Genomic DNA, 9,868 nt, shown 5'->3' on the forward strand with positions numbered 1-9,868 from the left:
CGATAATAAGTGGTAATACGATGATAATCCATACTTAATTTAATTTCCTTAAGAGAGGATTGTTCGTGTTTTGGCGTTTTCGCAAATTTCGCTTACTTTATGGCGAAAGCTTCCCGATTTTGCAACTCACGGTAAACGAATATTTTTTGTATCGCGTCAACGTTATTTCTTTGGAAATTACTTGTAATTCCGAGATTCTCGTTGTATCGGACTTATTCCGTATTTTCTTAATGTAGGGTTTTTTTGGCAAGTATTATCTTTATACACAGAAAACAACGTCTCTAAAATTTAACATGCGTACAGAGTGACTACTAACTTTCACCTAAAACCTTCATTATTCAACGGTATCTTGAAAAATGCCGAAGCAATTTTTTAATTTTATTTAAAAGAAGAAATGGAATGTCTTATTCGATGTTTAAGCACTCTATATATTCAACGTCATAATCAACGACTAATCATCGAAAATTTCAAAGTATAATACATATATATGTATATATATATATACATTATTCTTTTCATTCTATTCAGTGAATTTAATAAAACATCATAATATATCTACATCATCAATCAATAAAAATAAAAAACACCACCAGTAATATAGATGGGCATCTAGAAAACTCTACCGGAAATTAAAAATGCAAAATCTTGAACGCGTTGCGGTATATGTTTGAAATTTTTACCAGAGATAGTAAAAATGTGGATGAGAAAATAATCACGAAATCAAAGAGAAATGTGGTTCATGTTTTACAGAGGGCTTATTTCATAACAAATCGACCAAAAGAATTGAAAGTCAATTGCATAACAACTTGGATGTTCTTTAAATTGAGTACACGTACAGTTGCTGTCGAGTAGTGAAAATTTCAATGACCTGCTCCACGTATTTGAGAACCTACATCAATTTTATATTCTGTGACAAAACCAATTACAGTGAAACCTCGGTAAATCATCACCCTAATAAGTCGTCATTTTTCTTCTGTCACGTCTAGGTCTTATAGATATGTTATCTAATTCTCGTTTACTCGTGGCCAATTTCGGTTAACTCGTCACTATGTAAAAGTATGAGAGAAAATTACATATTATTTCTATGGCCTCCTTTGAAGAAAGGGCTTGATAGCAGCATTGTGTGTGGCTTACGTTCAAAAGTGACCATAAAAGCCTTATGTAACAAAACGGAATGGCTCAAGTAACAGAAGTTACACTGAGGAAGTTCACATTTGACCACTAAAAAACAAAAAAGTTCTTAAAACGTAAGGAACTCTTCAAGCTGGACGTAATTTCTCCATGGGCCCTCACTAATATAGGACTTCAACTTTAAACAAAATATCTTTGCTGAAAATCCAGACATTTTTTCCCTAATTTGAGGCCTTCTAGTGTCCGCTTTGCCCTGTCCAGGAACCCCTAAAGTCAAAATTGGACCCCGTGTTCTAGCTTACCTTGTATTTGTATCATGAATATACCAGTGTATTTTACCATAATAAGTAAAGTACTGAAGGCACACAAAAGCTAAAAAAATAGTTTTATCTTTTGTAATCTGCAAATTTATTTTGTTAATATCGTAATTTTAATTAATATTTTAATAAATTTTATATTACTTTAAAATTTTACGATTTTCACAATACTGCACATTCAAACTGACGGTACTTCGCTTAAGCCGTCATAATTTCTCGATAACGTGAGTGACGTTTTAACGAGATTTTACTGTATTTATGTAGTTTTTCAATGGTCGATTTTTTTGGCCTATTTTTTGTGCGTTTCTGTAAAACATGAAATAAATCATATTTCCTTCCGATTTTGTGGTCATTTCCTCACCTACATTTTTATCTCTCATCTGCGGTAAAAATTTCAAACATATAGCACAACGTGTTCAAGGTGTTACATTTCTAATTTTGCGGTAGGTGGTATATTTTTCAATTTTTATAACATTCTTATTCCTTATATAATAGAATAGCGTTTATAAACGATTCGAATAATTTATTGGTTGAGGTTATTTCGCATTAGAGCGTTAAATAAGCAAATATATTTCTAATAACTGTTTTGTTTTCGTTTTTATATTACTCAAAAGTATTAGGTATAAATGAATTTAGAATTCTTTTAATTTTTTCTCGAGGAGGAAGCGAAAAAAAAAACCATGGATAAAATTTCCTTCAATGAATAAAAAAAAGATATTAATTCATTGAAGAAAGAAAACGAAACTAAAAAAAAAGATAGAGAATCTGAAATGTTAGACGTAAATAGTACAATATGCATCATTACGTTTTCTTTGTCGACAGAAAATAATGATAATAAGGAGGATAAAAATAAATAAGTAAATAAATTGATATATATATGTATATTTATTTATTTTCCTCTATTGACTGTTGTCCTTTTGCGTCCTCCTTTTATTCCTCATTATCTTTTTTTCTTCTTTTTTTTTTTTGGTGTTTTTCTAGTATTTTGTAGTTTTTCCTCATTTCTCTCTTTTTTTCCTCTCAACTAAATGCTTTGCTCTCTCTCTCTTCTCTCTCTTTCTCTCTCTTACATGCACACATAGTGTGATCCATCATTACCGGAAAAATCTTCTCCTAAATGTGGCTTTAACACTTGGCGAAATTCATTTCCAGCCAAAACTATGAACCTCGGCCAGTTTTAGGTGAAGGGGGTGAAAGAGATATGTTACACTATGTTAATACTAACCCCTTCCTGTCACCTCTTGAAACTTCCATTGCAATTCCAGTTTCGTAAAGATACGGATGTATGCGTGGAATCCAATTGGCGTTTACGAGGATTTATATATATATATCTTAAATATATATACATATATATTTTTCCTTGGAATGCTTCTTTTAGCTGTTTTTAGCATTTCTGAAATAAGAGAATTACTCTCAAACATTTTTTTTTTCCTTTCCCTATGTTAGATGATCCGATTCTTTGCCGTTCTGATGCAAAACTTGAAATGAATATCGTGTTGAAATTCGATATAACGCTGTTGCTTTTACTCGCAGAAAAAACAAAACAAAAAACGGAGGTGATTTTTATCCCTTATAAGAATATCAATCGCCTAACTGGAGATCAATTTTTATCTCATTTGTATTAAAAAGTCATGTATTCATTTCTTTGTCTTGAGGAAATTATCGTTAATGAATTTTTTTTTTGTCCAAATATTACTCCAAACCAACTATTTAGTTTTTTTTTTCGTTTTTTTTTTTTGGAAGCACTGTGTTTTTGCATAATCAAATTCGGATCGAAATCCGCTGTTCAATGCTAAATTGTTTTTAGCTATAAAAATGAATTGAAATTTAATCTAGAATGATATGAATATTTAACAAGAAAACTCGCGTCCACAAGAAAACTTCTTGTGGATGCGATTTTCAAGGAAAACGCGTTGACTTTTTTAATTTTATAAAAAAAATTCATTGACTCATTTTTTAAAAAATTTTATTCCTATGAAAATTTTACTGTGTGTTTTGATATAAAAAAATTGATGAAAATTCTACTTTTCACGATGTGATAAAGATACGGATGTATGTGTGGAGTCTAATCGGCGTTTAGATTATATATATATATTATCTTAGATCTATTCTTTTCGATCTATTCTTTAGATCTATTTGTAGCATTTCCAAAATAAGAGAATACTCGAAAATAAATCGTTACCGCTCTGATGCAAAACTTGAAATGAATATCATTTTGGAATACCGTTAACATATTATGCGAAATTCTCTGTTGAGATTCAAAACCGTTTGAAACCGGTTGATTGAGAAATTTAAGATAAGTTCTATTAGGAAAAAGTTATATCAAAAATTCATTTTGCTAATTAAATCTTAATTAATTAAATTATAATGATTATTAAATCGTATTTTAATATAATGATGACTTAGGATGCAGGTTGATGATTCTAACTCGAGTTAAATTAGATTATTAGAAAATATTTGTTGTTTTTTTATATTTCAATTTTAACATGGAAATATTTTCCACAAAAAATATTTAATTATTAAAATTATAGAGATTATATCCCCAAAAATGTATAAATATGACATTTCAACTGACGGGTTATTGTAATTCTGAATGAAAAAGAAAAAAAAACATTTTAAATATTCATGATTCATTCCCTTGAGAATTTTAATCAATTTTTATTTCAATATATTAATTTATACATACGTGAAATCAATTAATGTTAATTTTCTTGAATTAAATCAAAAGTATAAAGTATATTACTCTACGATACTGAATTGCATCTCCAACATCTATAATTTAAAGCGATTTAGAAAGATCAGCTTTATGAAATTAAATGATTTAAACGTTTCGTATTTCATGCGTTCGTAATTAAAAAGTAAATTTTAAAATAATTTATACATATATATAATATTTAATAAAATATTCGCCCAAAAATGCATTATATTCTAAATACAAACAATAATAATCAACTTACCGATACTCTTTGAGTAATACTTCGACGAATGCTTTCTTGGGTCATGACCGGGAGGAATATCGCCTGTCGGATATTACCGATAGTCCAGTTCTGTACCGGGACTCTCATTTTGGTTGTCCAGGGTCCCGTGACAGGCCGGTTACCGCCGGTGACTCTCCGGCTAAGCAACTGAGTCGACCATAGCTGAAACCCCTTGTTGTCCAGCACTGGGCCGTCGACAGTTTCATCAAACAATGGAAGACCTGCAGTGAAGACTTGCCGTCATTACCGTTTCACATCATCTGGAAAAGTGTAGCGACTCGCTTTCTCTGTAAAGCATCTAAACGTAGTGAGGGGTTGCTCGCAATCCAAGAAACCCGCGCGGCGTTGTTCGTTCGAATCTAGCCATCGCCGCGACGAAAACCCAGCCAACGAAAAAAGTACCCGAAGCAACATAGGATACATAAATATAGAAGCGCATCCCCTGGTGTAGCGGAGGGCTGATGAAGTCGCCTAAATCTATACCCGAAAGTCGCCAAGGGGGCATTGTCAATGATCGTAGAAATGCTTGTGTGTTTGAGAAATACCCGAATAGAGAGAGAGAGAACTCTTCACCATCTATATTCTGTATAGAACAGTGGCTAAAAAATTTTAGCGATAAAAAATAAGTAAATAAACATTAGTGAGGGGAGAAAAAAATATTGCTTCGGAGAGAGAAATATCTCCAAAAAAAAAAAATAAATAAATAAAATCCATCAGAGCTCTAAATGTGAGGTTTGAGAGATTACTGAAAGCCTTTGTCGGCAAATGCTGAGAACTAAGCTCTGCAGAGCTGTGGAAGCTCTTTTCCAGTCAAAACTACACAACGAATCAAAAAAGAAAACAAACAAACTTCTCCTTGGAATGGCAACTGGGCAATAATTCTGGGCTGCTTCGAGATCGATGAATTTCACTTTATACTGTACTTTTTATGTTTCATTTCAATTTTTATTCGTAGCTGTTTGAAGGATCTGCTATTTTATGGAAAATAAAAACAATACGTTTTACGCAACACATTTTTTTTTTTACTTTCAATTTTTATAAAACATATTTTTTTTAATGTATGAGTACCGTTAATTTTGAAAAAAAAAATTTCACGGTTTTTACGTATCATATCAGATCAGAAAATATTTTGAAGATATCACTTGCAGTGAGAACAAATTTGTGAAAACATTGGAAAGTTATAATATAAATTTTAAATTGCTGCTTCGATGACTTTCATATTGTACTTTCTGCTTTTAAATTTGAAAAAGAAAACAAAACATGGGAAAATATACAGTGTTCAGGGCCTTTTAAATCTTTGGGCAGTACACACAGAAATATTTCGCATGCTAATCTCATATCAGCATGCAATATTCACCCTTTATCTACTGACGGTATTTTAAAGTAGCAGCTTAGATAATTTGATATGTAACTAATTGTATGAAAAACAGTATTTTTGTTTTATTTTATTTTTGTCTTTAAATATAATTAAAATAACTTACCAAATAATTTACATAATGAACATTATTATCATTATATTTATATTATCATTTTCTTCTTATTCTACTTTTCATAATCTAGTAGATGAAGGGTTAAAACGAAATTCTGAAGTTAAATGCGAATGATAATTGATTTTAGAGTTGATAGATAATTAATCAGAATTTAGAATTCGAAACGCTCTTGAGTTTTATAATATGTACTTTATTTGCAGCCTGTAAACCACTTAGATGTCATTAAAACACCACAACAAAACAAGCTTTACGTTTCCTTTCTTTTTGTCATGTCACGCATAAATAAAACGAATTAAAATTCTAAATACTCTTGAAGGGAACAACGAGTAAAAAGTAATTAACTTCTTACTGTTCATATATTAAGTAAATTTCATTGATAACAAATTAAATTTCACCTAACCAAAGTTTAAAAAGCTGAGCCAAACTCGACAAACAGCTGGGATATTCTCACAGAGACAATTCATTATATCATATTTATTTTTCACGCGTCTTAACTACACTTATTTATCGGTAAAATACACTTTTGTCACTTAGATACTATGAATTTTTTTTCAGATTTATAAATCATATTAAGATTATATTGGAGACAATGTCAACTTTTTCCACAGCTTAATAACAATCAATTTTTTTCCTTTGTTTGCGTATTCGAAAATTACCAGATTTATACTTCGCGATGAGCTGTTGAATATGTTGAATAGCTATAAAATATTATGGAATAACAACAATACTACAGTACATAGTAATTAAATTATATCCATTGTCTGTATAGTATTTGAATGATCTTTTGAAATTATTACAAAGGCCATTAAATATTAAATTAATAAATTAATTAAAAATAATGAATATGATGCAGCTTATTTGCCTTATTAAACACAGAAAATATAATTTTTTTTTAATCTCGCGTATTCATACTGGCGGGAATATAACAGTTAATAAAAATATCGCACGACCGCCGCTGAATAGGGTCAATTACGATACAATATGCAGTCAGATCTGCAAGATGACGGGTAAAAAACTATGGTTCTTGGCCTCTTGAGTTCCACGGACCCTTTGTTCCAGTAAGATGAAATCCACGGACCCTCCACGTGGCAATAAAATGAAAGGCACGAACCCCTTTCCAAAATAATATACAGTACATGGCAGTGTGAAAACAGTGGACGAAACAATATAAAATCTCTCCACGGACCCCAATACGAAATCTTCAAACACAATGTGTAGTACAGACCTTCGAGCACATATGCTACGCGCTGTCCAGTCTTATAGTGTATGTTTTACACCTCTCTAGAGCAAACCAAGCAGACCCGGATCGGGCATTAACATAGAGAACTCTCTAATGCTTCAGGTTGCACCAATTTGAAGATGTTATAGACTAATAGAATTTTGAATGAATGCAAAGCCGGCACCACGGCATAGAAAAACAGTTCTTCCGATCCCGTGGTGAGCATGCATGTGCTAATAATGCATGCATCCGTCAGTTTGCAACTCAATCAATACCAATCATGAATCTTCAAGTTGTAGCTCACGTGCATCATGATGATGCACTCTGAAGTATTCATCATAAAGTGCTCGATGCTAGTGCTCAATTTCATGCTTGAAGGGTTTTGTTCGGCACACTTAATCAAACTACCACATTCAAGTTTCATTCAAGAATTCACATTTTAGTGGTCTGAGTATTGACACATGGTGGAGAGAGGTGCTCTTCTTTTGATGCTGATCAGAAAGGTTGCTCGTGGTTCGGTCCATTACCTAAACACCACAATATGCGCATGTCCTAATTCTAAGACCCAGTGTCCACTTTGTTCATGTCTTCCTAAAAGCTATTCTCCTTGGATAAAAAATCATCTAAATTGTTTTTTCAAGACGTGGAATTCCGTAACAAATGCTTTGCGTGCTAAGAAATTTTTACACAACTTTCTTGAAAAGAGAATTTTCTTTTTATCAATTTGAAAAGCGTGACCATTCGAATCATTTAAACCTGGTTCTCTACCTTTCTTAGCCCATGGGCCCGCCTTGGACCAAATTTTCTTCTTGTAGCCTATTGTCTTACCCAGGGTCCCCTGTCCTACAGGGTCCCGTAGAGATTTTATTTATTGAATTTATAGAGACAAAACTAAGTTTATTAAGAACAACCTGAAACATCTCTGGAACCCTGGATCTGGCACGAATTCAGAAGGGGGAATTTTAAGGGAAAGATAGGTCTGTGTAAAATACAAGAACGATCCAATGAACCTACATAATACTGTAAGTCATCCATCCCGACACACCAACATGGGTCTGCGCCTACCCTGAGCTAGAGTTTAGTGAGCTTCTTCCGGTGGGAATTCTATGCATGGCCGTCTCAATATCATGGGTACTGAGGCTATGCGATGTTCTGGGACCCCATACTTCACTGGAAGACATATTCGCATACTTACTTGCAAAAATCATAATGCCAGATCTCACCACGTAGGTCTTCTATGGGCACGAGGCCCCCAGATCATACCTGGATGGGGACATGGGGTAAGATGGCCCTGGTTCCACGGACAACTCTGCTGGATTCTGAAAGTAGTTACATTTTTTTCCTAACATATTTCACTTGAAAACTGTATTTCTCTTCACAGTTCTCCGTGACTCCGTTCACCACTTGTCGTAGCTTCCCTTTCAGTTGATTTTTATCCCATGGCACCCTTAGAATATCCCAGGACAACAAGACCATATGACCATGGGTCGAGAACCGCTGATTTAAACAACCGTTATGCTCAAGATCTCCAAATTCACCACGATAAGTATTCGTTCTCACGTTTCGGAAACCCGTTCTATTAAATTAATTAGATAAAAACATTTGTTTTATAACAAATCGATCTAACTCAATTTAGTTTTATTCCGTAATCAAAATAAAACTACAGCTTTAAAAAAAAACAGAGCTTTTCTTTTCGTATACTTGTACTATAACATTGTACGTAAAAGTGAAAGAATCGAGCCTAAGACGTAATTGTGTCGATATAGGTTATTTTTACCACACATAGGTTAAGGTATCCGACTACGTTGAAAACGTCATTTTGGTAGAAAATATCGATTTTTATTTTTTTATTTTTTATGAAAGCCCTGTTTGTCGTAATGTGAAAACAGTCCTTGTTTTATTTATATGACGCTTAGAATCGAAGTTACTTCCACTTTAGTGTTGCGGTTTTTACATACAAGTACACTGTGAATGAAAAGCTTTAAACGTTTTCAACGAAGAATGCTATTTTTGGGACTTTACTTTAGTTTGAAATATGATTTCAAAATATCTATTCAATGTATCATTATGAAATTTTAGTGACATTTTGCTATATATTGTTGAGGTTATGAATTAAATTTTAAAGTCTATCACAAATATTTGTCTAATTACAGTGTTTTACAGACAATATGTAGAATGAAATTTCAAAAAATTCACACCTACATTAATAGATTTGAGTTTAACTTATGAGCATACCATACAATCCTTTACATTCCAGTTTGCCTGCACCATCATTAGTTGAATGTTCTGTGAAAATAACAAAACATTCCATTCATAGTATTTTTTTTTTTTGCAATCGTGTTTCGAATATTACATGAATTTTGCTTAAAAATAACTTTTTCAAAGGAAATGACATAAGTAGTTCAAAATGTATCATTGTTTTCACCATTTTGGTGACACTTTCTATATCAAAAAATGAGTTCACTCCAGTACCATTTTATAGCAAAGTGCTCTCGAACGCAGACGGATACCTTAAATTATTCTCATACAAGAGTAACTGAGTTAAATTGTCGCAGTACGTAAATAGAGAGAGAAGTGCCGCTGATTTTCTTTGATCCTTACTTAAAGTAGAACAACAAAAACCGTTTCATGCATCTTGACTTCTAATTATACTGATGTCGTTTTATGATGTTATACGTGCTCCACATAGGGAGGCAAAAAAATTTAACGGCGCCGACAGTTGTCTAGACCTGG

At 32.5% G+C, this 9,868-nt stretch overlaps 1 protein-coding gene across 3 annotated transcripts in view; it reads right to left on the minus strand.

Moving 5' to 3' along the window:
* The window catches only part of LOC149085158 (uncharacterized), a 165,743-nt gene extending 161,011 nt beyond the window's left edge, over positions 1-4,732 (minus strand). The window contains exon 1 of one of the 3 annotated variants that reach the window (XM_089233005.1): positions 4,406-4,732. The gene's annotated coding sequence lies outside the window, so the exon portion shown is untranslated. The remainder of the gene's footprint in view (positions 1-4,405) is intronic. The other 2 variants (XM_089233007.1, XM_089233006.1) reach the window with 2 other exon arrangements.
* Positions 4,733-9,868: the final 5,136 nt, after the last annotated feature.

The sequence above is a fragment of the Pholcus phalangioides genome, unplaced genomic scaffold (assembly GCF_987345545.1).
Source record: "Pholcus phalangioides strain wild (caught in Gottingen) unplaced genomic scaffold, Ppha-v1.0 ptg000007l_1, whole genome shotgun sequence".
NCBI lineage: Eukaryota > Metazoa > Arthropoda > Arachnida > Araneae > Pholcidae > Pholcus > Pholcus phalangioides.